The sequence below is a fragment of the Carica papaya genome, chromosome 5 (genome assembly GCF_054855325.1).
Source record: "Carica papaya isolate Zhongbai chromosome 5, ASM5485532v1, whole genome shotgun sequence".
In the NCBI taxonomy this organism is placed as follows: Eukaryota; Viridiplantae; Streptophyta; class Magnoliopsida; order Brassicales; family Caricaceae; genus Carica; species Carica papaya.
The window spans coordinates 27,547,117-27,572,475 of record NC_142313.1 but is presented as its reverse complement, the minus strand read 5'-3'; the positions used below and the strand labels follow the sequence as shown (position 1 = coordinate 27,572,475).

Sequence of the window (25,359 nt, the reverse complement as noted above, 5' to 3'; positions counted from 1 at the left end):
TTTGCGAATAAACCTGCGGACCATAAATCAAGTCGCGCGTAATGTCGAAAGAATCATCTGCAGAAAGATGGGTGCAACACGAGGACCTCCCAAGAAAATGGGTTAAATATAAGGACTTCGCAGGAGGTCACCCATCCGAGTACTTTTCTCGCCCAAACACCCTTAATTGCGGAGTTCTGATATAATCCGTTGCATTAGTGCTGGTATGATCCCTCATGTTTCATTCTGCACTGCAAATACATACACTCTTTCTACTTCCATCCCCCCTCCCGTCATTTGTTTCCTTGTGCGTGCACTCTGCATCTCTCTTTCTCGTTCTAATATCAAGTAATATTCCCAGGCACCGTGACTCACCTTTGCAAATGAACCAGCGGTTTATAATTCAATTCGCGCGTAACGTCGAACAACCCATCCGAAAAAAAATATGTGCAACACGAGGGCTTCCCAAGTGGTGACCCATCCGAGTACTACTCTCGCCCAAGCACACTTAACAGCGGAGTTCTGATGGGATCCAGAGCTTTAGTGCTGGTATGATCGCACCTGTTTAATTTCGCGCTGCAAATACATACACTCCTTCTCCTTTCTTCCCACTCCCGTCATTTGTTTCCTTGTGCGTTCACACTTCACCTCTCATTCTCGTTCTAATATCGATTAAAATGCCCCTGCTTCTTGACTCACATTTGCGTATAAACCAGCGGACCCTAGTTCCAGATGCGCGTAATGTCGAACGACCCGTCTGAAAAAAAATTGGTGCGACACGAGGACTTCCGAGGAGGTCACCCATCCGAGTACTAATCTCGCCCAAGCACACTTCACTGCGGAGTTCTGATGGGATCCGGTGCATTAGTGCTGGTATGATCGCAACTGTTTAATTTTGCGCTACAAATACATAAACACATTCCCCTTTCTTCCCCCTCCCGTCATTTATTTTTTTGTGCGTGCGCACTGCACCTCTCGTTCTCGTTCAAATATCAAGTAAAATGCCACGGCGCCGTGATTCACATTTGTGAATCAATCTACGGACCATAATTAAAGTCGCGTGTAACGTCGAACAGCATATCTGAAAAAAAGAAAATGGGTGCAACACGAGGACATCGCAAGAAAATTTGTGAAATATAAGGACTTCGCAGGAGGTAACCCATGCTAGTACTACTCTCGCCGAAGCACCCTTACTTACGGAGTTCTGATAGAATCAGTTGCATTAGTGCTGGTATGATCGCACCTATTTCATTTCGTGCTGAAAATACATACACTCCTTCACCTTCCCTCCCCCTCCCATCAATTGTTTCCTTGTGCGTTCACACTTCACCTCTCCTTCTCTTTCTAATATCGATTAAAATGCCCCTGCTTCTTGATTCACATTTGCGTATAAACTAGCGGACCCTAGTTCAAGTCGCGCGTAACGTCGAATGACCCGTCTAAAAATAAATTTGTGCGACACAAGGACTTCCCAGGAGGTCACCCACCCGAGTACTACTCTCGCCCAAGCACACTTAACTGTGGAGTTCTGATGGGATCCGGTGCATTAGTGCTGGTATGATCGCACCCTTTTAATTCCACGCTGCAAATACATAAACTCCTTCTCCTTTCTTCCCCCTCCCGTCATTTGTTTCCTAGTGCGTGCGCACTGCACCTCCCGTGCTCGTTCTAATATCAAGTAAAATGCTATGGTGCCGTGACTCACATTTGCGAATAAACCTGAGGACCATAATTCAAGTCGCGCGTATCATCGAAAGAATCATCTGCAAAAAAATGGGTGCAACACGAGGACATCCTAAGAAAATGGGTGAAATATAAGGACTTCGAAGGAGGTCACCCATCCTAGAGCTACTCTCGCCCAAGCACCCTTAACTTGCGGAGTTCTGATAGAATCCGTTGCATTGGTGCTGGTATGATTGCTCATGTTTAATTCTGCGCTGCAAATACATACACTTTTTCTCCCACCATCCCCCCTCCCGTCATTTGTTTCCTTTTGCATGCACTCTGCATCTCTCCTTCTCGTTCTAATATCGATTAAAATGCCCCTGCTTCTTAACTCACATTTGCGTATAAACCAGTGGACCTTAGTTCCAGTCGTGCGTAACTTCGAACGACCCGTCTGAAAAAAAAAATTAGTGCGACACGAGGACCTCCCAGGAGGTAACCCATGCTAGTACTACTCTCGCCCAAGCACCCTTACCTACGGAGTTCTGATGGGATCCGGTGCATTAGTGCTGGTATGATCGCACCTGTTTCATTTCGCGCTGCAAATACATAAACTCTTTTTCCTTTCTTCCCCCTCCCGTGATTTTTTTCCTTGTGCGTGCGCACTGCACCTCTCATTCTCGTTCTAATATCGATTAAAATGCCCCTGCTTCTTGACTCACATTTACGTATAAACCAGCGGACCCTAGTTCCAGAAGCTCGTAACGTCGAACGACCCGTCTGAAAAAAAATTGGTGCGACACGAGGACTTCCCAGGAGGTCACCCATCCGAGTACTAATCTTGCCCAAGCACACTTCACTGCAGAGTTCTGATGGGATCCGGTGCATTAGTGCTGGTATGATCGCACCTGTTTAATTTCGCGCTGCAAATACATAAACTCATTCCCCTTTCTTCCCCCTCCCGTCATTTGTTTCCTTGTGCGTGCGCACTGCACCTCCCGTTCTCGTTCTAATATCAAGTAAAATGCTACAGCGCCGTGACTCACATTTGCGAATAAACCTGAGGACCATAATTCAAGTCGCGCGAAACGTCGAAAGAATCATCTGCAAAAAAATGGGTGCAACACGAGGACTTCACAAGAAAATGGGTGAAATATAAGGACTTCCCAGGAGATAACCCATGCTAGTACTACTCTCGCCCAAGCACCCTTACCTGCGAAGTTCTGATAGAATCCGTTGCATTAGTGCTAGTATGATCGCACCTGTTTCATTTCGCGCTGCAAATACATAAACTCTTTCTCCTTTCTTCCCCCTCCCTTTATTTGTTTCCTTGTGCGTGCGCACTGAACCTCCCGTTCTCGTTTTAATATCAAGTAAAATGGTACAGCGCCGTGACCCACATTTGCGAATAAACCTGAAGACCAAAATTCAAGTCGCGCGTAACGTCGAAAGAATCATCTGCAAAAAAATGGGTGCAACACGAGGACTTCACAAGAGGTAACCCATGCTAGTACTACTCTTGCCCAAGCACCCTTACCTACGGAGTTCTGATAAAATCCGTTGCATTAGTGCTGGTATGATCGCACCTGTTTCATTTCGCGCTGCAAATACATACACTCCTTCTCCTTTCTTCCCCCTCCCGTGATTTTTTTCCTTGTGCATGCGCACTGCACCTCTCGTTCTCGTTCAAATATCATGTAAAATGCCACGGCGCCGTGACTCACATTTGCGAATAAATCTGCGGACCACAATTAAAGTCGCGCGTAACATCGAACGGCACATCTGAAAAAAAGAAAATGGGTGCAACACGAGAACTTCCCAGGAGGTAACCCATCATTGTACAACTTTTGCCAAAGCACACTTAACCGCGGAGTTCTGATGGGATCCGGTGCATTAGTGCTGGTATGATCGCACCCGTTTAATTTCGCGCTGCAAATACATAAACTCCTTCTCCTTTCTTCCCCCTCCCATCATTTATTTCCTTGTGCGTGCGCACTGCACCTCCCATGCTCGTTCTAATATCAAGTAAAATGCTACGGTGCCGTTACTCACATTTGCGAATAAACCTGAGGACCATAATTCAAGTCGCGCGTATCGTCAAAAGAATCATCTGCAAAAAAATGGGTGCAACACGAGGACTTCCTGAAAAAATGGGTGAAATATAAGGACTTCGCAGGAGGTCACCCATCCTAGGGCTACTCTCGCCCAAGCACCCTTAACTTACGGAGTTCTGATAGAATCCGTTGCATTGGTGCTGGCATGATTGCTCATGTTTCATTCTGCGCTGCAAATAGATACACTTTTTTCCCTCCATCCCTCCTCCCGTCATTTGTTTCCTTGTGCGTGCACTCTGCATCTCTCTTTCTCGTTCTAATATCGATTAAAATGCCCCTGCTTCTTGACTCACATTTGCGTATAAACCAGTGGACCCTAGTTCTAGTCGCGCGTAACGTCGAACGACCCGTCTGAAAAAAAATTAGTGCGACACGAGAACTTCCCAAGAGGTCACCCATCCGAGTACTACTCTCGCCCAAGCACACTTAACTGCGGAGTTCTGATTGGATCCGGTGCATTAGTGCTGGTATGATCGCACCTGTCTAATTTCACCCTGCCAATAAATAAACTCCTTCTTCTTTCTTCCCCCTCCTGTCATTTGTTTCCTTGTGCATGCGCACTGCACCTCTCGTTCTCGTTCAATTATCAAGTAAAATGCAACGGCGCCGTGACTCACATTTGCGAATAAATCTGCAGACCATAATTAAAGTCGCGCGTAACGTCGAACGGCACATCTGAAAAAAAGAAAATGGGTGCAACACGAGAACTTCCCAGGAGGTAACCCATCATTGTACTACTTTCGCCAAAACACAATTAACTGCGGAGTTCTGATGGGATTCGGTGCATTTGTGCTGGTGTGACCGCACCTGTTTAATTTCGTGCTGAAAATACATACACTCCTTCTTCCCTCCCCCCAACCATCATTTGTTTCCTTGTGCGTTCACACTGTACCTCTCCTTCTCGTTCTAATATCGATTAAAATGCCCCTGATTCTTGACTCACATTTGCGTATAAGCCAGCGGACCATAGTTCCAGTTGCGCGTAATGTTGAACGACCCATCTGAAAAAAATTTGTTGCGATAGGAGGACTTCCCAAGAAGTCACCCATCCGAGTATTAATCTCGCCCAAGCACACTTAACTGCAGAGTTCTGATGGGATCTAGTGCATTAGTGCTGGTATGATGCCACTTGTTTAATTTTGCGCTCCAAATACATACACTCCTTCTCTTTTCTTCCTCCTCCCATCATTTGTTTCCTTGTGCGTGCGCACTGCACCTCCCGTACTCGTTTTAATATCAAGTAAAATGCCACGGCACCGTGACTCATATTTGCGAATAAACTTGCGGACCATAAATCAACTCACGCGTAACGTCGAAAGAATCATCTGCAAAAAGATGGGTGCAACACGAAGACCTCCCAAGAAAATGGGTGAAATATAAGGACTTCGCAGGAGGTCACCCATCCGAGTACTTTTCTCGCCCAAGCACCCTTAACTGCGGAGTTCTGATGGGATCTGGTGCATTAGTGCTGGTATGATCGCACTCGTTTAATTCCGCGCTGCAAATACATAAACTCCTTCTCCTTTCTTCCCCCTCCCGTCATTTGTTTCCTTGTGCGTGCACACTGCACCTCTCGTTCTCGTTCAAATATCAAGTAAAATGCCACGGCGCCGTGACTCACATTTGCGAATAAATTTACGGACCATAATTAAAGTCGCGCGTAACGTCGAACGGCACATCTGAAACAAAAAAAATGGGTGCAACACGAGAACTTCCCAGGTGGTAACCCATCATTGTACTGCTTTCGCCAACGCACACTTAACTGCGGAGTTCTGATGGGATCCGGTGCATTTGTGCTGGTGTGACCGCACCTGTTTAATTTCGTGCTGAAAATACATACACTGTTTCTTCCCTCCCACCCTTCCATCATTTGTTTCCTTGTGCGTTCACACTGCACCTCTCATTCTCGTTCTAATATCGATTAAAATGCCCCTGATTCTTGACTCACATTTGCGTATAAACCATCGGACCATAGTTCCAGTCGCGCGTAACGTCGAACGACCTGTCTGAAAAAAAATTGGTGCGACACGAGGACTTCCCTGGTGGTCACCAATCCGAGTACTACTCTCGCCCAAGCACACTTAACTGCAGAGTTCTGATGGGAACCAGTGCATTAGTGCTGGTATGATCGCACCCGTTTAATTCCGCACTGCAAATACATAAACTCCTTCTCCTTTCTTCCCCCTCCCGTCATTTGTTTCTTTGTGCGTGCGCACTGCACCTCCCGTGCTCGATCTAATATCAAGTAAAATGCCACGACGCCGTGACTCACATTTGCGAATAAACCTGCGGACCATAAATCAAGTCGCGCGTAACGTCAAAAGAATCATCTGCAAAAAGATGGGTGCAAACGAGGACCTCCCAAGAAAATGGGTGAAATATAAGGACTTCGCAGGAGGTCACCCATCCGAGTACTTTACTCGCCTAAGCACCCTAAACTGCAGAGTTCTGATAGAATCCGTTGCATTAGTGCTGGTATGATCCCTCATGTTTCATTCTGCACTGCAAATACATTCACTCTTTCTCCTCCCATCCCCCCTTCCGTCATTTGTTTCCTTGTACGTGCACTCTGCATTTCTCTTTCTCGTTCTAATATCAAGTAATATGCCCCGGCACCGTGACTCACCTTTGCAAATGAACCAGCGGTTTATAATTCCATTCGCGCGTAACGTCGAACAACCCATCCGAAAAAAAAAAGGTGCAACACGAGGGCTTCCCAGGTGGTCACCGATCCGAGTACTACTCTCACCCAAGCACACTTAACTACGGAGTTCTGATGGGATCCGGGGCTGTAGTGCTGGTATGATCGCACCTGTTTAATTTCGCGCTGCAAATACATACATTCCTTCTCCTTTCTTCCCCCTCCCGTCATTTGTTTCCTTGTGCGTGCGCACTGCACCTCTCGTTCTCGTTCAAATATCAAGTAAAATGCCACGGCGCCGTGACTCACATTTGCGAATAAATCTACGGACCGTAATTAAAGTCGCGCGTAACGTCGAACGGCACATATGAAAAAAAGAAAATGGGTGCAACACGAGAACTTCCCAGGAGGTAACCCATCATTGTACTACTTTCGCCAAAGCACACTTAACTGCGGAGTTCTGATGGGATCCGGTGCATTAGTGCTGGTGTGACCGCACCTGTTTAATTTCGTGCTGAAAATACATACACTCCTTCTTCCCTCCCCCCCTCTCATCATTTGTTTCCTTGTGCGTTCACACTGCACCTCTCCTTCTCGTTCGAATATGGATTAAAATGCCCCTGATTCTTGACTCGCATTTGCGTATAAACCAGCGAACCGTAGTTCCAGTCGCGCGTAACGTCGAACGACCCATCTGAACAAAAATTGTTGCGATACGAGCAGTTCCCAAGAGGTCACCCATCCGAGTACTACTCTCGCCCAAGCACACTTAACTGCAGAGTTCTGATGGGAACCAGTGCATTAGTGCTGGTATGATCGCACCCGTTTAATTCCGCACTGCAAATACATAAACTCCTTCTCCTTTCTTCCCCCTCCCGTCATTTGTTTCTTTGTGCGTGCGCACTGCACCTCCCGTGCTCGATCTAATATCAAGTAAAATGCCACGACGCCGTGACTCACATTTGCGAATAAACCTGCGGACCATAAATCAAGTCGCGCGTAACGTCAAAAGAATCATCTGCAAAAAGATGGGTGCAAACGAGGACCTCCCAAGAAAATGGGTGAAATATAAGGACTTCGCAGGAGGTCACCCATCCGAGTACTTTACTCGCCTAAGCACCCTAAACTGCAGAGTTCTGATAGAATCCGTTGCATTAGTGCTGGTATGATCCCTCATGTTTCATTCTGCACTGCAAATACATTCACTCTTTCTCCTCCCATCCCCCCTTCCGTCATTTGTTTCCTTATGCGTGCACTCTGCATCTCTCTTTCTCGTTCTAATATCAAGTAATATGCCCCGGCACCGTGACTCACCTTTGAAAATGAACCAGCGATTTATAATTCTATTCGCGCGTAACGTCGAACAACCCATCCGAAAAAAAAAAGGTGCAACACGAGGGCTTCCCAGGTGGTCACCGATCCGAGTACTACTCTCACCCAAGCACACTTAACTACGGAGTTCTGATGGGATCCGGGGCTGTAGTGCTGGTATGATCGCACCTGTTTAATTTCGCGCTGTAAATACATACATTCCTTCTCCTTTCTTCCCCCTCCCGTCATTTGTTTCCTTGTGCGTGCGCACTGCACCTCTCGTTCTCGTTCAAATATCAAGTAAAATGCCACGACGCCGTGACTCACATTTGCGAATAAATCTACGGACCATAATTAAAGTCGCGCGTAACGTCGAACGGCACATATGAAAAAAAGAAAATGGGTGCAACACGAGAACTTCCCAGGAGGTAACCCATCATTGTACTACTTTCGCCAAAGCACACTTAACTGCGGAGTTCTGATGGGATCCGGTGCATTAGTGCTGGTGTGACCGCACCTGTTTAATTTAGCGCTACAAATACATACACTCCTTCTCCTTTCTTCCCCCTCCTGTCATTTGTTTCCTTGTGCGTTCACACTTCACCTCTCATTCTCGTTCTAATATCGATTAAAATGCCCTTGCTTCTTGACTCACATTTGCGTATAAACCAGCGGACCCTCGTTCCAGACGCGCGTAATGTCGAACGACCCGTCTGAAAAAAAATTGGTGCGACACGAGGACTTCCCAGGAGGTCACCCATCCGAGTACTAATCTCGCCCAGGCACACTTCACTGCGGAGTTCTGATGGGATCCGGTGCATTAGTGCTGGTATGATCGCACCTGTTTAATTTCGCGCTGCAAATACATACTTTCATTCCCCTTTCTTCCCCTTCCCGTCATTTGTTTCCTTGTGCGTGCGCACTGCACCTCCCGTTCTCGTTCTAATATCAAGTAAAATATTACAGCGCCGTGACTCACATTTGCGAATAAACCTGAGGACCATAATTCAAGTCGCGCGTAACGTCGAAAGAATCATCTGCAAAAAAATGGGTGCAACACGAGGACTTCACAAGAAAATAGGTCAAATATAAGGACTTCGCATGAGGTAACCCATGCTAGTACTACTCTTGCCTAAGCACCCTTACCTACGGATTTTTGATAGAATCCGTTGCATTAGTGCCGGTATGATCGCACCTGTTTCATTTCGCGCTGCAAATACATACACTCCTTCTCCTTTCTTCCCCCTCCCGTCATTTGTTTCCTTGTGCGTGCGCATTGCACCTCTCGTTCTCGTTCAAATATCAAGTAAAATGCCACGGTGCTGTGACTCACATTTGCGAATAAATCTGCAGACCATAATTAAAGTCGCGCGTAACGTCGAACGACACATCTGTAAAAAAGAAGATGGGTGCAACACGAGAACTTCCCAGGAGGTAACCCATCATTGTACTACTTTCGCCAAAGCACACTTCACTGCGGAGTTCTGATGGGATCCGCTGCATTAGTGCTGGTGTGACCGCACCTGTTTAATTTCGTGCTGAAAATACATACACTCCTTCTTCCCTCCCCCCCTCTCATCATTTGTTTTCTTGTGCGTTCACACTGCACCTCTCCTTCTCGTTCGAATATGGATTAAAATGCCCCGGATTCTTGACTCACATTTGCATATAAACCAGCGGACCATAGTTCCAGTCGCGCGTAACGTCGAACGACTCATCTGAACAAAAATTATTGCGATACGAGGACTTCCCAAGAGGTCACCCATCAGAGTACTACTCTCGCCCAAGCACACTTAACTGCAGAGTTCTGATGGGATCCAGTGCATTAGTGCTGGTATGATGCCACTTGTTTAACTTTGCGCTTCAAATACATACACTCCTTCTCTTTTCTTCCTCCTCCCGTCATTTGTTTCCTTGTGCGTGCGCACTGCACCTCCCGTACTCGTTCTAATATCAAGTAAAATGCCACGGCGCAGTGAATCACATTTGCGAATAAACCTGTGGACCATAAATCAAGTCGCGCGTAACGTCGAAAGAATCATCTGCAAAAAGATGGGTGCAACACGAGGACCTCCCAAGAAAATGGGTGAAATATAAGGACTTCGCAAGAGGTCACCCATCCGAGTACTTTTCTCGCCCAAGCACCCTTAACTGCGGAGTTCTGATAGAATCCGTTGCATTAGTGCTGGTATGATCCCTCATGTTTCATTCTGCACTGCAAATACATACACTCTTTCTCCTCCCACCCCCCCTCCCGTCATTTGTTTCGTTGTGCGTGCACTCTGCATCTCTCTTTCTCGTTCTAATATCAAGTAATATGCCCCGGCACCGTGACTCACCTTTGCAAATGAACCAACGGTTTATAATTCCATACGCGCGTAACGTTGAACGACCCGTCTGAAAAAAAATTGGTACGACACGAGGATTTCCCAGGAGGTCACCCATCCGAGTACTACTCTCGCCCAAGCACACTTAACTGCAGAGTTTTGATGGGATCCGGTGCATTAGTCCTGGTATGATGCCACTTGTTTAATTTTGCGCTTCAAATACATACTCTCCTTCTCTTTTCTTCTTCCTCCTGTCATTTGTTTCCTTGTGCGTGCGAACTGCACCTCCCGTACTCGTTCTAATATCAAGTAAAATGCCACGGCACCGTGAATCATATTTGCGAATAAACCTGCGGACCATAATTCAAGTCGCGCGTAACGTCGAAAGAATCATCTGCAAAAAAATGGGTGCAACACGAGGACTTCACAAAAAAATGAGTGAAATATAAGGACTTCGCAGGAGGTAACCCATGCTAGTACTACTCTCGCCCAAGCACCCTTACCTACGGAGTTCTGATAGAATCCAATGCATTAGTGTGGTATGATCGCACCTGTTTCATTTCGCGCTGAAAATACATACACTCCTTCTCCTTCCCTCCCCCTCCCATCAATTGTTTCCTTGTTCGTTCACACTGCACCTCTCCTTCTCGTTCTAATATCGATTAAAATGCCCCTGCTTCTTGACTCACATTTGCGTATAAACCAGTGGACCCTAGTTCCAGTCGCACGTAACGTCGTTCGACTCGTCTAAAAAAAAAATTAGTGCGACACGAGGACTTCCCAGGAGGTCACCCATCTGAGTACTACTCTCGCCCAAGCAAACTTAACTGCGGAGTTCTGATGGGATTCGGTGCATTAGTGCTGGTATGATCGCAACTGTTTAATTTCGCGCTGCAAATAGATAAACTCCTTCTCCTTTCTTCCCCCTCCCGTCATTTGTTTCCTTGTGCGTGCGCACTGCACCTCTCGTTCTCGTTCAAATATCAAGTAAAATGCCACGGCACCGTGACTCACATTTGCGAATAAACCTGAGGACCATAATTCAAGTCGCGCGTAACGTTGAAAGAATGATCTGCAAAAAAATGGGTGCAACACGAGGACTTCACAAGAAAATGGGTGAAATATAAGGACTTCCCAGGAGGTAACCCATGCTAGTACTACTCTCGCCCAAGCACCCTTACCTACGGAGTTCTGATAGAATCCGTTGCATTAGTGCTGGTATGATCGCACCTGTTTCATTTCGCGCTGCAAATACATAAACTCCTTCTCCTTTCTTCCCCCTCCCCTTATTTGTTTCCTTGTGCGTGCGCACTGAACCTCCCGTTCTCGTTTTAATATCAAGTAAAATGGTACAGCGCCGTGACTCACATTTGCGAATAAACCTGAGGACCAAAATTTATGTCGCGCGTAACGTCGAACGAATCATCTGCCAAAAAATGGGTGCAACACGAGGACTTCACAAGAAAATGGATAAATATAAGAACTTCCCAGGAGGTAACCCATGCTAGTACCACTCTCGCCCAAGCACCCTTACCTACGGAGTTCTGATAAAATCCGTTGCATTAGTGCTGGTATGATCGCACCTGTTTCATTTCGCGCTACAAATACATAAACTCCTTCTCCTTTCTTCCCCCTCCCGTGATTTTTCTCCTTGTGCGTGCGCACTGCACCTCTCGTTCTCGTTCAAATATCAAGAAAAATGCCACGGCGCCGTGATTCACATTTGCGAATAAATCTGCAGACAATAATTAAAGTCGCGCGTAACGTCGAACGGAACATCTGAAAAAAAAAATGGGTGCAACACGAGAACTTCCCAGGAGGTAACCAATCATTGTACTACTTTCGCCAAAGCACACTTAACTGCGGAGTTCTGATGGGATCCGGTGCATTTGTGCTGGTGTGACCGCACCTGTTTAATTTCGTGCTGAAAATACATACACTCCTTCTTCCCTCCCCCCCGCCCATCATTTGTTTCCTTTTGCGTTCACATTGCACCTCTCCTTCTCGTTCTAACATCGATTACAATGCCCCTGATTCTTGACTCACATTTGCCTATAAACCAGCGGACCATATTTCCAGTCGCGCGTAACATCGAACGACCTGTCTGAAAAAAAAAATTAGTGCGACACGAGGACTTCCCAGGAGGTCACCCATCCGAGTACTACTCTCGCCCAAGCACACTTATCTGCGGAGTTCTGACGGGATCCGGTACATTAGTACTGGTACGATCGCACCAGTTTAATTTCGCGCTGCAAATACATAAACTCCTTCTCCTTCCTTCCCCCTCCCGTCATTTGTTTCCTTGTGCGTGCGCACTGCACCTCTCGTTCTCGTTCAAATATCAAGTAAAATGCCACGGCGCCGTGACTCACATTTGCGAATAAATCTGCGGACCATAATTAAAGTCGCGCGTAACGTCGAACGGCACATCTGAAAAAAAGAAAATGGGTGCAATACGAGAACTTCCCAGTAGGTAACCCATCATTGTACTACTTTCGCCAAAGCACACTTAACTTCGGAGTTCTGATGGGATCCGGTGCATTTGTGCTTGTGTGACCGCACCTGTTTAATTTCGTGCTGAAAATACATACACTCCTTCTTCCCTCCCCCCTCCCATCATTTGTTTCCTTGTGCGTTCACACTGCACCTCTCCTTCTCGTTCTAATATCGATAAAAATGCCCCTGATTTTTTACTCACATTTGCGTATAAACCAGCGGACCATAGTTTCAGTCGCGCGTAACGTCGAATGACCCATCTGAAAAAAAATTGTTACCATACGAGGACTTCCCAAGAGGTCACCCATCTGAGTACTACTCTCGCCCAAACACACTTAACTGCAGAGTTCTGATGGAATCCAGTGCATCAATGCTGGTATGATGCCACTTGTTTAATTTTGCGCTTCAAATACATACACTCCTTCTCTTTTCTTCCTCCTCCCGTCATTTGTTTCCTTGTGCGTGCGCACTGCACCTCCCGTACTCGTTCTAATATCAAGTAAAATGCCACGGTGCCGTGATTCAAATTTGTGAATAAACCTGCGGACCATAAATCAAGTCGCGCGTAACGTCGAAAGAATCATCTGCAAAAAGATGGGTGCAACACGAGGACCTCCCAAGAAAATGGGTGAAATATAAGGACTTCGCAGGAGGTCACCCATCCGAGTACTTTTCTCGCCCAAGCACCCTTAACGGCGGAGTTCTGATAGAATCCGTTGCATTAGTGCTGGTATGATCCCTCATGTTTCATTCTGCACTGCAAATACATACACTCTTTCTCCTCCCATCCCCCCTCCCGTCATTTGTTTCCTTGTGCGTGCACTCTGCATCTCTCTTTCTCGTTCTAATATCAAGTAATATGCCTCGGCACCGTGACTCACCTTTGCAAATGAACCAGCGGTTTATAATTCCATTCGCGCGTAACGTCGAACAACCCATCCGAAAAAAAATAAGTGCAACAAGGGGGCTTCCCAGGTGGTCACCCATCCGAGTACTACCCTCTCCCAAGACCACTTAACTGCGGAGTTCTGATGGGATCCGGAGCTTTAGTGCTAGTATGATCACACCTTTTTAATTTCGCGCTGTAAATACATATACTCCTTCTCCTTTCTTCCCCATCCTGTCATTTGTTTCCTTGTGCGTTCACACTTCACCTCTCATTCTCGTTCTAATATCGATTAAAATGCCCCTGCTTCTTGACTCACATTTACGTATAAACCAGCGGACCCTAGTTCCAGACGCCCGTAACGTCGAACGACCCGTCTGAAAAAAAATTGGTGCGACACAAGGACTTCCCAGGAGGTCACCCATCCGAGTACTAATCTCGCTCAAGCACACTTCACTACGGAGTTCTGATGGGATCCGATGCATTAGTGCTGGTAGGATTGCACCTGTTTAATTTTGCGCTGCAAATACATAAACTCATTCCCCTTTCTTTCCCCTCCCGTCATTTGTTTCCTTGTGCGTGCGCACTGCACCTCCCGTTCTCGTTCTAATAACAAGTAAAATGCTACAGCGCCGTGACTCACATTTGCGAATAAACCTGAGGACCATAATTCAAGTCGCGCGTAACGTCGAAAGAATCATCTGCAAAAAAATGGGTGCAACACGAGGACTTCACAAGAAAATGGGTGAAATATATGGACTTCCCAGGAGGTAACCCAAGCTAGTACTACTCTCGCCCAAGAACCCTTACCTACGGAGTTCTGATAGAATCTGTTGCATTGGTGCTGGTATGATCGCACCTGTTTCATTTCACGCTGCAAATACATAAACTCCTTCTCCTTTCTTCCCCCTCCCCTTATTTGTTTCCTTGTGCGTGCGCACTGAACCTCCCGTTCTCGTTTTAATATCAAGTAAAATGATACAGCGCCGTGACTCACATTTGCGAATAAACCTGAGGACCAAAATTTATGTCGCGCGTAACGTCGAAAGAATCATCTACCAAAAAATGGGTGCAACACGAGGACTTCACAAGAAAATGGATGAAATATAAGGACTTCCCAGGAGGTAACCCATGCTAGTACCACTCTCGCCCAAGCACCCTTACCTACGGAGTTCTGATAAAATCCGTTGCATTAGTGCTGGTATGATCGCACCTGTTTCATTTCGCGCTACAAATACATAAACTCCTTCTCCTTTCTTCCCCCTCCCGTGATTTTTCTCCTTGTGCGTGCGCACTGCACCTCTCGTTCTCGTTCAAATATCAAGAAAAATGCCACGGCGCCGTGATTCACATTTGCGAATAAATCTGTGGACAATAATTAAAGTCGCGCGTAACGTCGAACGGAACATCTGAAAAAAAAAAATGGGTGCAACACGAGAACTTCCCAGGAGGTAACCAATCATTGTACTACTTTCGCCAAAGCACACTTAACTGCGGAGTTCTGATGGGATCCGGTGCATTTGTGCTGGTGTGACCGCACCTGTTTAATTTCGTGCTGAAAATACATACACTCCTTCTTCCCTCCCCCCCTCCCATCATTTGTTTCCTTTTGCGTTCACATTGCACCTCTCCTTCTCGTTCTAATATCGATTAAAATGCCCCTGATTCTTGACTCACATTTGCGTATAAACCAGCGGACCATATTTCCAGTCGCGCGTAACATCGAACGACCCGTCTGAAAAAAAAAATTAGTGCGACACGAGGACTTCCCAGGAGGTCACCCATCCGAGTACTACTCTCGCCCAAGCACACTTATCTGCGGACTTCTGATGGGATCCGGTGCATTAGTACTGGTACGATCGCACCAGTTTAATTTCGCGCTGCAAATACATAAACTCCTTCTCCTTCCTTCCCCCTCCCGTCATTTGTTTTCTTGTGCGTGCGCACTGCACCTCTCGTTCTCGTTCAAATATCAAGTAAAATGCCACGGCGCCGTGACTCACATTTGCGAATAAATCTGCGGACCATAATTAAAGTCGCGCGTAACGTCGAACGGCACATCTGAAAAAAAGAAAATGGGTGCAATACGAGAACTTCCCAGTAGGTAACCCATCATTGTACTACTTTCGCCAAAGCACACTTAACTTCGGAGTTCTGATGGGATCCGGTGCATTTGTGCTTGTGTGACCGCACCTGTTTAATTTCGTGCTGAAAATATATACACTCCTTCTTCCCTCCCCCCTCCCATCATTTGTTTCCTTGTGCGTTCACACTGCACCTCCCGTTCTCGTTCTAATATCAAGTAAAATGCTACTGTGCCGTGACTTACATTTGCGAATAAACCTGAGGACCATAATTCAAGTCGCGCGTATCGTCGAAAGAATCATCTGCAAAAAAATGGGTGCAACACGAGGACTTCACAAGAAAATGGGTGAAATATAAGGACTTCGCAGGAGGTAACCCATGCTAGTACTACTCTCGCCCAAGCACCCTTACCTACGGAGTTCTGATAAAATCCGTTGCATTAGTGCTGGTATGATCGCACCTGTTTCATTTCGTGCTGAAAATACATACACTTCTTCTCCTTCCCTCCCCCTCTCATCAATTGTTTCCTTGTGCGTTCACACTGCACCTCTCCTTCTCGTTCTAATATCGATTAAAATGCCCCTGCTTCTTGACTCACATTTGCGTATAAACCAGCGGACCCTAGTTCCAGTCGCGCGTAGCGTCGAACGACCCGTCTGAAAAAAATTGGAGCGATACGAGGACTTCACAGTAGGTCACCCATTCGAGTACTACTCTCGCACAAGCACACTTAACTACGGAGTTCTGATGGGATCCGGTGCATTAGTGCTGGTATGATCGCACCTGTTTAATTTCGCACTGCACCTACCGTGCTCGTTCTAATATCAAGTAAAATGCTACGGTGCCGTGACTCACATTTGCGAATAAACCTGGTGACCATAATTCAAGTCGTGCGTATCGTCGAAAGAATCATCTGCAAAAAAATGGGTGCAACACGAGGACTTCCTAAGAAAATGGGTGAAATATAAGGACTTCGCAGGAGGTCACCCATCCTAGTGCTACTCTCGCCCAAACACCCTTAACTTGCGGAGTTCTGATAGAATCCGTTGCATTGGTGCTGGTATGATTACTCATGTTTCATTTTGCGCTGCAAATACATACACTTTTTCTCCCTCAATCCCCCCTCCCGTCATTTGTTTCCTTGTGCGTGCACTCTGCATCTCTCCTTCTCGTTCTAATATCGATTAAAATGCCCCTGCTTCTTGACTCACATTTGCGTATAAACCAGTGGACCCTAGTTCCAGTCGCGCGTAACATCGAACGACCTGTCTGAAAAAAAAATTAGTGCGACACGAAGAATTCCCAAGAGGTCACCCATCCGAGTACTACTCTCACCCAAGCACACTTAACTGCGGAGTTCTGATGGGATCCGGCGCATTAGTGCTGGTATGATCACACATGTATAATTTTGAGCTGCAAATACATAAACTCCTTCTCCTTTCTTCCCCCTCCCGTCATTTCTTTCCTTGTGCGTGCGCACTGCACCTCTCGTTCTTGTTCAAATATCAAGTAAAATGCCACGGCACCGTGACTCACATTTGCGAATAAATCTGCGGACCATAATTAAAGTCGCGCGTAACGTCGAACGGCACATCTGAAAAAAAGAAAATGGGTGCAACACCAGAACTTCGCGGGAGGTAACCCATCATTGTACTACTTTCGCCAAAGCACACTTAACTGCGGAGTTCTGATGGGATCCGGTGCATTTGTGCTGGTGTGACCGCACCTGTTTAATTTCGTGCTGAAAATACATTACACTCCTTCTGCCCTCCCCCCCTCCCATCATTTGTTTCCTTGTGCGTTCACACTGCACCTCTCATTCTCGTTCTAATATCGATTAAAATGCCCCTGATTCTTGACTCACATTTGCGTATAAACAAGCGGACCGTAGTTCCAGTCGCGCGCAACGTCTAACGACCCATCTAAAAAAAATTGTTGCGATACGAGGACTTCCCAAGAGGTCACCCATCCGAGAACTATTCTCTCCCAAGCACGCTTAACTGCAGAATTCTGATGGGATCCAGTGCATTAGTGCTAGTATGATCGCACCTGTTTAGTTTCGCACTGTAAATACATACACTCCTTCTCTTTTCTTCCTCATCCCGTCATTTGTTTCCTTCTGCGTGCACACTGTACCTCCCGTACTCGTTCTAATATCAAGTAAAATGCCACGGCGCTGTGGCTCACATTTGTGAATAAACCTGCGGACCATAAATCAAGTCGGGCGTAACGTCGAGAGAATCATCTACAAAAATGGGTGCAGCACGAGGACTTCACAAGAAAATGGGTGAAAAATAAGGACTTCGCAGGAGGTAACCCATGCTAGTACTACCCTCGCCCAAGCACCCTTACCTACGGAGTTCTGATAGAATCCGATGCATTAGTGCTGGTATGATCGCACCTGTTTCATTTCGTGCTGAAAATACATACACTCCTTCTTCCCTCCCCCCCTCCCATCATTTGTTTCCTTGTGCGTTCACACTGCACCTCTCCTTCTCGTTCTAATATCGATTAAAATACCCCTGATTCTAGACTCACATTTGCGTATAAACCAGCGGACCATAGATCCAGTCGCGCGTAACGTTGAACGACCAATCTGAAAAAAAATTGGTGCAACACAAGGACTTCCCAGGAGGTCACCCATCCGAGTACTACTCTCGCCCAAGCACACTTAACTGCGGAGTTCTGATGGGATCCGGTGCATTAGTGCTGGTATGATCGCACCCATTTAATTTTGCGCTGCAAATACATAAACTCCTTCTCCTTTCTTCTCCCTCCCGTCATTTGTTTCCTTGTGCGTGCGCACTGCACCTCCCGTGCTCGTTCTAATATCAAGTAAAATGCTACGGTGCCGTGACTCACATTTGCAAATAAACCTGAGGACCATAATTCAACTCGCGCGTATCGTCGAAAGAATCATCTGCAAAAAAATAGGTGCAACACGAGGACTTCCTAAGAAAATGGGTGAAATATAAGGACTTCGCAGGAGGTCACCCATCCTAGTGCTACTCTCGCCCAAGCACCTTTAACTTGCGGAGTTCTGATAGAATCCGTTGCATTGGAGCTGGTATAATTGCTCATGTTTCATTCTGCGCTGCAAATACATACACTTTTTCTCCCTCCATCCCCCCTCCCGTCATTTGTTTCCTTGTGCGTGCACTCTGCATCTCTCTTTCTCGTTCTAATATCGATTAAAATGCCCCTGCTTCTTGACTCACATTTGCGTATAAACCAGTGGACCCTAGTTCCAGTCGCGCGTAACGTCGAACGACCTGTCTGAAAAAAAAAATTAGTACGACACGAGGACTTCCCAAGAGGTCACCCATCCGAGTACAAATCTTGCCCAAGCACACTTAACTGCGGAGTTCTAATTGGATGCGGTGCATTAGTGCTGGTACGATCGCACCTGTTTAATTTTGCGCTGCAAATACATAAACTCCTTCTCCTTTCTTCCCCCTCCCGTCATTTGTTTCCTTGTACGTGCGCAATGCACCTCATGTTCTCGTTCAAATATCAAGTAAAATGCCACGGCGCCATGACTCACATTTACGAATAAACCTGAGGACCATAATTCAAGTCGCGCGTAATGTCGAAAGAATCATCTGCAAAAAAATGGGTGCAACACGAGGACTTCACAAGAAAATGGGTGAAATATAAGGACTTCGCAGGAGGTAACCCATGCTAGTACTACTCTCGCCCAAGCACCATTACCTACGGAGTTTTGATAGAATCCGATGCATTGGTGCTGGTATGATCGCACCTGTTTCATTTCGTGCTGAAAATACATACACTCCTTCTCCTTCCCTCCCCCTCCCATCAATTGTTTCCTTGTGCGTTCACACTGCACCTCTCCTTCTCGTTCTAATATCGATTAAAATGCCCCTGCTTCTTGACTCACATTTGCGTCTAAACCAGCGGACCATAGTTCCAGTCGCGCGTAACGTCGAACGACCCGTCTGAAAAAAAATTGGTGCGACACAAGGACCTCCCAAGAGGTCACCCATCCGAGTACTACTCTCGCCCAAGCAAACTTAACTACAGAGTTCTTATGGGATCCAGTGCATTAGTGCTGGTATGATCGCACCCGTTTAGTTCCGCGCTGCAAATACATAAACTCCTTCTCCTTTCTTCCCCCTCCCGTCATTTCTTTCCTTGTGCGTGCGCACTGCACCTCTCGTACTCGTTCTAATATCAAGTAAAATACTACGGTGCCGTGACTCACATTTGCGAATAAACCTGAGGACCATAATTCAAGTCGCGCGAAACGTCGAAAGAATCATCTGTTAAAAAATGGGTGCAACACGAGGATTTCACAAGAAAATGGGTGAAATATAAGGACTTCGCAGGAGGTAACCCATGCTAGTACTACTATCGCCCAAGCACCTTACCTACGGAGTTCTGATAGAATCTGTTGCATTAGTGCTGGTATGATCGCACCTGTTTCATTTCGTGCTGAAAATACATGCACTCCTTCTCCTTCCCTCCCCCTCCCATCAATTGTTTCCTTGTGCGTGCACTCTACATCTCTCCTTCTCGTTCTAATATCAATTAAAATGCCCCTGCTTCTTGACTCACATTTGCGTATAAACCAGTGGACCCTAGTTGCAGTCGCACATAACGTCGAACGACCCGTCTGAAAAAAAAAATTAATGCGACATGAGGACTTCCCAGGAGATCACCCATCCGAGTACTACTCTCGCCCAAGCACACTTAACTGCGGAGTTCTAATGGGATCTGGTGCATTAGTGCTGGTATGATCGCACCTGTTTAATTTCGCGCTGCAAATACATAAACTCCTTCTCCTTTCTTCCCCCTCCCGTCATTTGTTTCCTTGTGCGTGAGCACTGCACCTTATGTTCTCGTTCAAATATCAAGTAAAATGCCACGGCGCCGTGACTCACATTTGCGAATAAATTTACGGACCATAATTAAAGTCGCGCGTAACCTCGAACGACACATCTGAAAAAAAGAAAATGGGTGCAACACGAGAACTTCCCATGAGGTAAGCCATCATTGTACTACTTTCGCTAAAGCACACTTAACTGCGGAGTTCTGATGGGATCCGGTACCTTTGTGCTGGTGTGACCGCACCTGTTTAATTTCGTGCTGAAAATACATACACTCCTTCTTCCCTCCCCCCCTCCCATCATTTGTTTCCTTGTGCGTTCACACTGCACCTCTCCTTCTCGTTCTAATATCGATTAAAATGCCCCTGATTCTTGACTCACATTTGCGTATAAACCAGCGGACCATAGTTCCAGTCGCGCGTAACGTCGGACGACCCATCTTAAAAAAAATTGTTGCGATACGAGGACTTCCCAATAGGTTACCCATCCGAGTACTACTCTCGCCCAAGCACACTTAACTGCAGAGTTCTGATGGGATTCAGTGCATTAGTGCTTGTATGATGCCACTTGTTTAATTTTGCGCTTCAAATACATACACTCCTTCTCTTTTCTTCCTCCTCCCGTCATTTGTTTCCTTGTGCGTGCGCACTGCACCTCCCGTACTCGTTCTAATATCAAGTAAAATGTCACGGCGCCGTGACTCACATTTGCGAATAAACCTGTGGACCATAAATCAAGTCGCATGTAACGTCGAAAGAATCATCTACAAAAAGATGGGTGCAACACGAGGACCTCCCAAGAAAATTGGTGAAATATAAGGACTTCACAGGAGGTCACCCATCCGAGTACTTTTCTCGCCCAAGCACCCTTAACTGCGGAGTTCTGATAGAATCCGTTGCATTAGTGCTGGTATTATCCCTCATGTTTCATTCTGCACTGCAAATACATACACTCTTTCTCCTCCCATCCCCCCTCCCATCATTTGTTTCCTTGTGCGTGCACTCTGCATCTCTCTTTCTCGTTCTAATATCAAGTAATATGCCCCGGCACCGTGACTCACCTTTGCAAATGAATCAGCGGTTTATAATTCCATTCGCGCGTAACGTCGAACAACCCATCCGAAAAAAAATAGGTGCAACACGAGGGCTTCCCAAGTGGTCTCCCATCCGAGTACTACTCTCGCCCAAGCACACCTAACTGCGGAGTTCTGATGGGATCCGAGGCTTTAGTGCTGGTATGATCCCACCTGTTTAATTTCGCGCTACAAATACAGACACTCCTTCTCCTTTCTTCCCCCTCCCGTTAACTGTTTCCTTGTGCGTTCACACTTCACCTCTCATTCTCGTTCTAATATCGATTAAAATGCCCCTGCTTCTTGACTCACATTTGCGTATAAACCAGCGGACCCTAGTTCCAGACACGCGTAACATCGAACGACCCGTCTGAAAAAAAATTGGTGCGACACGAGGACTTCCCATGAGGTCACCCATCCGAGTACTAATCTCGCCCAAGCACACTTCACTGTAGAGTTCTGATGGGATCCGGTGAATTAATGCTGGTATAATCGCACCTGTTTAATTTCGCGCTGCAAATACATAAACTCATTCCCCTTTCTTCCCCCTCCCGTCATTTGTTTCCTTGTGCGTGCGCACTGCACCTCCCGTTCTCGTTCTAATATCAAGTAAAATGCTACAGCGCCGTGACTCACATTTGCGAATAAACCTGAGGACCATAATTCAAGTCGCGCGTAACGTCGAACGAATCATCTGCAAAAAAATGGGTGCAACACGAGGACTTCATAAGAAAATGGGTGAAATATAAGGACTTCGCAGGAGGTAACCCATGCTAGTACTACTCTCGTCCAAGCACCCTTACCTACGGAGTTCTGATAGAATCCGTTGCATTAGTGCTGGTATGATCGCACCTATTTCATTTCGTGCTGAAAATACATACACTCCTTCTCCTTCCCTCCCCCTCCCATCAATTGTTTCCTTGTGCGTTCACACTACACCTCTCCTTCTCGTTCTAATATCGATTAAAATGTCCTTGCTTCTTGACTCACATTTGCGTATAAACCAGCGGACCCTAGTTCCAGTCACGCGTAACGTCGAACGACCCGTCTGAAAAAAAATTAGTGCGACACGACGACTTCCCAAGAGGTCACCCATCCGAGTACTACTCTCGCCCAAGCACACTTAGCTGCGGAGTTCTGATGGGATCCGGCGCATTAGTACTGGTATGATCGCACCCCTTCCATTCCGCGTTGCAAATACATAAACTCCTTCTCCTTTCTTCCCCCTCCCGTCATTTGTTTCCTTGTGCGTGCGAACTGCACCTCTCGTTCTCGTTCAAATATCAAGTAAAATGGCACGGCGCCGTGACTCACATTTGCGAATAAATCTGCGGACCATAATTAAAGTCACGCGTAATGTCGAACGGCACATCTGAAAAAAAAAAAAAATGGGTGCGACACGAGAACTTCCCAGGAGGTAACCCATCATTGTACTACTTTCGCCAAAGCACACTTAACTGCAGAGTTCTGATGGGATCCGGTGCATTCGTGCTGGTGTGACCGCACCTGTTTAATTTCGTGCTGAAAATACATACACTCCTTCTTCCCTCGCCCCCTCCCATCATTTGTTTCTTTGTGCGTTCAAACTGCACCTCTCCTTCTCGTTCTAATATCGATTAAAATGCCCCTGATTCTTGACTCAAATTTGCGTATAAACCAGCAGACCATTGTTCCAGTCGCGGTCGAACGACCCATCTGAAAAAAAATTGTTGCGATACGAGGACTTCCCAAGAGGTCACCTATCCGAGTACTACTCTCGCCAAAGCACGCTTAACTACAGAGTTCTGATGGGATCTAGTGCATTAGTGCTGGTATGATGCCACTTGTTTAATTTTGCGCTTCAAATAATACACTCCTTCTCTTTTCTTCCTTCTCCCGTCATTTGTTTTCTTGTGCGTGCGCACTGCACCTCCCGTACTCGTTCTAATATCAAGTAAAATGCCACGGCGCCGTGACTCATATTTGCGAATAAACCTGCGGATCATAAATCAAGTCGCGCGTAACGTCGAAAGAATCATCTGCAAAAAGATGGGTGCAACACGACGACCTCCCAAGAAAATGGGTGAAATATAAGGACTTCGCAGGAGGTCACCCATCCGAGTACTTTTCTCGCCCAAGCACCCTTAACTGCGGAGTTCTGATAGAATCCGTTGCATTAGTGTTGGTATGATCCCTCATGTTTCATTCTGCACTGCAAATACATAAACTCTTTCTCTTCCCATCCCCCCTCCCGTCATTTGTTTCCTTGTGCGTGCACTCTGCATCTCTCTTTCTCGTTCTAATATCAAGTAATATGCCCCGGCACCGTGACTCACCTTTGCAAATGAACCAGCGGCTTATAATTCCATTCGCGCGTAACGTCGAACAACCCCTCTGAAAAAAAATAGGTGCAACACGAGGGCTTCCCAAGTGGTCACCCATCCGAGTACTACTCTCGCCCAAGCACACTAAACTGCGGAGTTCTGATGAGATCCAGGGCTTTAGTGCTGGTATGATCGCACCTATTTCATTTCGTGCTGAAAATACATACACTCCTTCTCCTTCCCTCCCCCTCCCATCAATTGTTTCCTTGTGCGTTCACACTACACCTCTCCTTCTCGTTCTAATATCGATTAAAATGTCCTTGCTTCTTGACTCACATTTGCGTATAAACCAGCGGACCCTAGTTCCAGTCGCGCGTAACGTCGAACGACCCGTCTGAAAAAAAATTAGTGCGACACGACGACTTCCCAAGAGGTCACCCATCCGAGTACTACTCTCGCCCAAGCACACTTAACTGCGGAGTTCTAATGGGATCCGGGGCTTTAGTGCTGGTATGATCGCACCTGTTTAGTTTCGCGCTGCAAATACATACACTCCTTCTCTTTTCTTCCCCCTCCCGTCATTTGTTTCCTTGTGCGTGCGCGCTGCACCTCTTGTTCTCGTTCTAATATCAAGTAAAATGCTACGGTGCCGTGACTCACATTTGCGAATAAACCTGAGTACCATAATTCAAGTCGCGCGTATCGTCGAAAGAATCATCTGCAAAAAAAATGGGTGTAACACGAGGACTTCCTAAGAAAATGGGTGAAATATAAGGACTTCGCAGGAGGTCACCCATCCTAGTGCTACTCTCTCCCAAGCACCCTTAACTTGCGGATTTCTGATCGAATCCGTTGCATTCGTGCTGGTATGATTGCTCATGTTTCATTCTGCGCTGCAAATACATACACTTTTTCTCCCTCCATCCCCCCTCCCGTCATTTGTTTCCTTGTGCGTGCACTCTGCATCTCTGCTTCTCGTTATAATATCGATTAAAATGCCCCTGCTTCTTGACTCACATTTGCGTATAAACCAGTGGACCCTAGTTCTAGTCGCGCGTAACGTCGAACGACCAGTCTGAAAAAAAATTGGTGCGACACAAGGACTTTCCAGGAGGTCAACCATCCGAGTACTAATCTCGCCCAAGCACACTTAACTGCGGAGTTTTGATGGGATCTGGTGCATTAGTGTTGGTATGATCGCACCTGTTTAATTTTGCGTTGCAAATACATAAACTCATTCCCCTTTCTTCCCCATCCCGTCATTTGTTTCCTTGTGCGTGCGCACTGCACCTCCCGTTCTCGTTCTAATATCAAGTAAAATGCTACAGCGCCGTGACTCACATTTGCGAATAAACTTGAGGACCATAATTCAAGTCGCGCGTAACGTCGAACGGCACATCTAAAAAAAAAATGGGTGCAACACGAGAACTTCCCAGGAGGTAACGCATCATTGTACTACTTTCGCCAAAGCACACTTAACTGCAGAGTTCTGATGGGATCCGGTGCATTAGTGTTGGTGTGACCGCACCTGTTTAATTTCGTGCTGAAAATACATACTCTCCTTTTTCCCTCCCATCATTTATTTCCTTGTGCGTTCACACTGCACCTCTCCTTCACGTTCGAATATTGATTA

At 46.4% G+C, this 25,359-nt stretch overlaps 4 non-coding genes and 46 pseudogenes across 4 annotated transcripts; all 50 read right to left on the bottom strand.

The window, feature by feature from the left end:
• Positions 1-423: 423 nt before the first annotated feature.
• Positions 424-542, bottom strand: LOC148257282 (5S ribosomal RNA; annotated as a pseudogene).
• A 205-nt stretch (positions 543-747) lies between these two features.
• LOC148257281 (5S ribosomal RNA) lies at positions 748-866 on the bottom strand (annotated as a pseudogene).
• Positions 867-1,429: 563 nt separating this feature from the next.
• On the bottom strand, positions 1,430-1,548 carry LOC148257280 (5S ribosomal RNA; annotated as a pseudogene).
• Positions 1,549-2,111: 563 nt separating this feature from the next.
• Positions 2,112-2,230, bottom strand: LOC148257279 (5S ribosomal RNA). The gene has a single exon (XR_015820752.1). It is a non-coding gene; the product is annotated as a 5S ribosomal RNA (ribosomal RNA).
• Positions 2,231-2,435: 205 nt separating this feature from the next.
• LOC148257278 (5S ribosomal RNA) lies at positions 2,436-2,554 on the bottom strand (annotated as a pseudogene).
• A 559-nt stretch (positions 2,555-3,113) lies between these two features.
• LOC148257277 (5S ribosomal RNA) lies at positions 3,114-3,232 on the bottom strand (annotated as a pseudogene).
• A 209-nt stretch (positions 3,233-3,441) lies between these two features.
• Positions 3,442-3,560, bottom strand: LOC148257276 (5S ribosomal RNA; annotated as a pseudogene).
• Positions 3,561-4,120: 560 nt separating this feature from the next.
• Positions 4,121-4,239, bottom strand: LOC148257275 (5S ribosomal RNA). The gene has a single exon (XR_015819881.1). It is a non-coding gene; the product is annotated as a 5S ribosomal RNA (ribosomal RNA).
• A 209-nt stretch (positions 4,240-4,448) lies between these two features.
• LOC148257274 (5S ribosomal RNA) lies at positions 4,449-4,567 on the bottom strand (annotated as a pseudogene).
• Positions 4,568-5,124: 557 nt separating this feature from the next.
• Positions 5,125-5,243, bottom strand: LOC148257273 (5S ribosomal RNA; annotated as a pseudogene).
• A 209-nt stretch (positions 5,244-5,452) lies between these two features.
• On the bottom strand, positions 5,453-5,571 carry LOC148257272 (5S ribosomal RNA; annotated as a pseudogene).
• A 204-nt stretch (positions 5,572-5,775) lies between these two features.
• Positions 5,776-5,894, bottom strand: LOC148257271 (5S ribosomal RNA; annotated as a pseudogene).
• A 559-nt stretch (positions 5,895-6,453) lies between these two features.
• On the bottom strand, positions 6,454-6,572 carry LOC148257270 (5S ribosomal RNA; annotated as a pseudogene).
• Positions 6,573-6,781: 209 nt separating this feature from the next.
• Positions 6,782-6,900, bottom strand: LOC148257269 (5S ribosomal RNA; annotated as a pseudogene).
• Positions 6,901-7,104: 204 nt separating this feature from the next.
• Positions 7,105-7,223, bottom strand: LOC148257268 (5S ribosomal RNA; annotated as a pseudogene).
• Positions 7,224-7,782: 559 nt separating this feature from the next.
• Positions 7,783-7,901, bottom strand: LOC148257267 (5S ribosomal RNA; annotated as a pseudogene).
• Positions 7,902-8,110: 209 nt separating this feature from the next.
• LOC148257266 (5S ribosomal RNA) lies at positions 8,111-8,229 on the bottom strand (annotated as a pseudogene).
• Positions 8,230-8,434: 205 nt separating this feature from the next.
• LOC148257265 (5S ribosomal RNA) lies at positions 8,435-8,553 on the bottom strand. Its single transcript, XR_015821074.1, has one exon. It is a non-coding gene; the product is annotated as a 5S ribosomal RNA (ribosomal RNA).
• Positions 8,554-9,116: 563 nt separating this feature from the next.
• Positions 9,117-9,235, bottom strand: LOC148257264 (5S ribosomal RNA; annotated as a pseudogene).
• A 204-nt stretch (positions 9,236-9,439) lies between these two features.
• On the bottom strand, positions 9,440-9,557 carry LOC148257263 (5S ribosomal RNA; annotated as a pseudogene).
• A 558-nt stretch (positions 9,558-10,115) lies between these two features.
• LOC148257262 (5S ribosomal RNA) lies at positions 10,116-10,237 on the bottom strand (annotated as a pseudogene).
• A 559-nt stretch (positions 10,238-10,796) lies between these two features.
• LOC148257261 (5S ribosomal RNA) lies at positions 10,797-10,915 on the bottom strand (annotated as a pseudogene).
• Positions 10,916-11,150: 235 nt separating this feature from the next.
• LOC148257260 (5S ribosomal RNA) lies at positions 11,151-11,269 on the bottom strand (annotated as a pseudogene).
• A 560-nt stretch (positions 11,270-11,829) lies between these two features.
• On the bottom strand, positions 11,830-11,948 carry LOC148257259 (5S ribosomal RNA; annotated as a pseudogene).
• Positions 11,949-12,154: 206 nt separating this feature from the next.
• Positions 12,155-12,273, bottom strand: LOC148257258 (5S ribosomal RNA; annotated as a pseudogene).
• Positions 12,274-12,482: 209 nt separating this feature from the next.
• LOC148257257 (5S ribosomal RNA) lies at positions 12,483-12,601 on the bottom strand (annotated as a pseudogene).
• A 203-nt stretch (positions 12,602-12,804) lies between these two features.
• On the bottom strand, positions 12,805-12,922 carry LOC148257256 (5S ribosomal RNA; annotated as a pseudogene).
• Positions 12,923-13,483: 561 nt separating this feature from the next.
• LOC148257255 (5S ribosomal RNA) lies at positions 13,484-13,602 on the bottom strand (annotated as a pseudogene).
• A 205-nt stretch (positions 13,603-13,807) lies between these two features.
• Positions 13,808-13,926, bottom strand: LOC148257254 (5S ribosomal RNA; annotated as a pseudogene).
• A 916-nt stretch (positions 13,927-14,842) lies between these two features.
• LOC148257253 (5S ribosomal RNA) lies at positions 14,843-14,961 on the bottom strand (annotated as a pseudogene).
• A 206-nt stretch (positions 14,962-15,167) lies between these two features.
• LOC148257252 (5S ribosomal RNA) lies at positions 15,168-15,286 on the bottom strand (annotated as a pseudogene).
• Positions 15,287-15,495: 209 nt separating this feature from the next.
• LOC148257251 (5S ribosomal RNA) lies at positions 15,496-15,614 on the bottom strand (annotated as a pseudogene).
• A 556-nt stretch (positions 15,615-16,170) lies between these two features.
• Positions 16,171-16,289, bottom strand: LOC148257250 (5S ribosomal RNA; annotated as a pseudogene).
• A 496-nt stretch (positions 16,290-16,785) lies between these two features.
• On the bottom strand, positions 16,786-16,904 carry LOC148257249 (5S ribosomal RNA; annotated as a pseudogene).
• Positions 16,905-17,113: 209 nt separating this feature from the next.
• On the bottom strand, positions 17,114-17,232 carry LOC148257248 (5S ribosomal RNA; annotated as a pseudogene).
• A 204-nt stretch (positions 17,233-17,436) lies between these two features.
• LOC148257247 (5S ribosomal RNA) lies at positions 17,437-17,555 on the bottom strand (annotated as a pseudogene).
• Positions 17,556-18,111: 556 nt separating this feature from the next.
• LOC148257246 (5S ribosomal RNA) lies at positions 18,112-18,230 on the bottom strand. The gene has a single exon (XR_015821085.1). It is a non-coding gene; the product is annotated as a 5S ribosomal RNA (ribosomal RNA).
• Positions 18,231-18,793: 563 nt separating this feature from the next.
• LOC148257245 (5S ribosomal RNA) lies at positions 18,794-18,912 on the bottom strand (annotated as a pseudogene).
• Positions 18,913-19,471: 559 nt separating this feature from the next.
• On the bottom strand, positions 19,472-19,590 carry LOC148257244 (5S ribosomal RNA; annotated as a pseudogene).
• A 560-nt stretch (positions 19,591-20,150) lies between these two features.
• Positions 20,151-20,269, bottom strand: LOC148257243 (5S ribosomal RNA; annotated as a pseudogene).
• A 209-nt stretch (positions 20,270-20,478) lies between these two features.
• On the bottom strand, positions 20,479-20,597 carry LOC148257242 (5S ribosomal RNA; annotated as a pseudogene).
• An 883-nt stretch (positions 20,598-21,480) lies between these two features.
• LOC148257241 (5S ribosomal RNA) lies at positions 21,481-21,599 on the bottom strand (annotated as a pseudogene).
• Positions 21,600-21,804: 205 nt separating this feature from the next.
• On the bottom strand, positions 21,805-21,923 carry LOC148257240 (5S ribosomal RNA; annotated as a pseudogene).
• Positions 21,924-22,482: 559 nt separating this feature from the next.
• On the bottom strand, positions 22,483-22,601 carry LOC148257239 (5S ribosomal RNA; annotated as a pseudogene).
• A 211-nt stretch (positions 22,602-22,812) lies between these two features.
• Positions 22,813-22,931, bottom strand: LOC148257238 (5S ribosomal RNA; annotated as a pseudogene).
• Positions 22,932-23,129: 198 nt separating this feature from the next.
• Positions 23,130-23,247, bottom strand: LOC148257237 (5S ribosomal RNA; annotated as a pseudogene).
• Positions 23,248-23,807: 560 nt separating this feature from the next.
• On the bottom strand, positions 23,808-23,926 carry LOC148257236 (5S ribosomal RNA; annotated as a pseudogene).
• A 205-nt stretch (positions 23,927-24,131) lies between these two features.
• On the bottom strand, positions 24,132-24,250 carry LOC148257235 (5S ribosomal RNA; annotated as a pseudogene).
• Positions 24,251-24,812: 562 nt separating this feature from the next.
• On the bottom strand, positions 24,813-24,931 carry LOC148257234 (5S ribosomal RNA; annotated as a pseudogene).
• Positions 24,932-25,137: 206 nt separating this feature from the next.
• Positions 25,138-25,256, bottom strand: LOC148257233 (5S ribosomal RNA; annotated as a pseudogene).
• Positions 25,257-25,359: the final 103 nt, after the last annotated feature.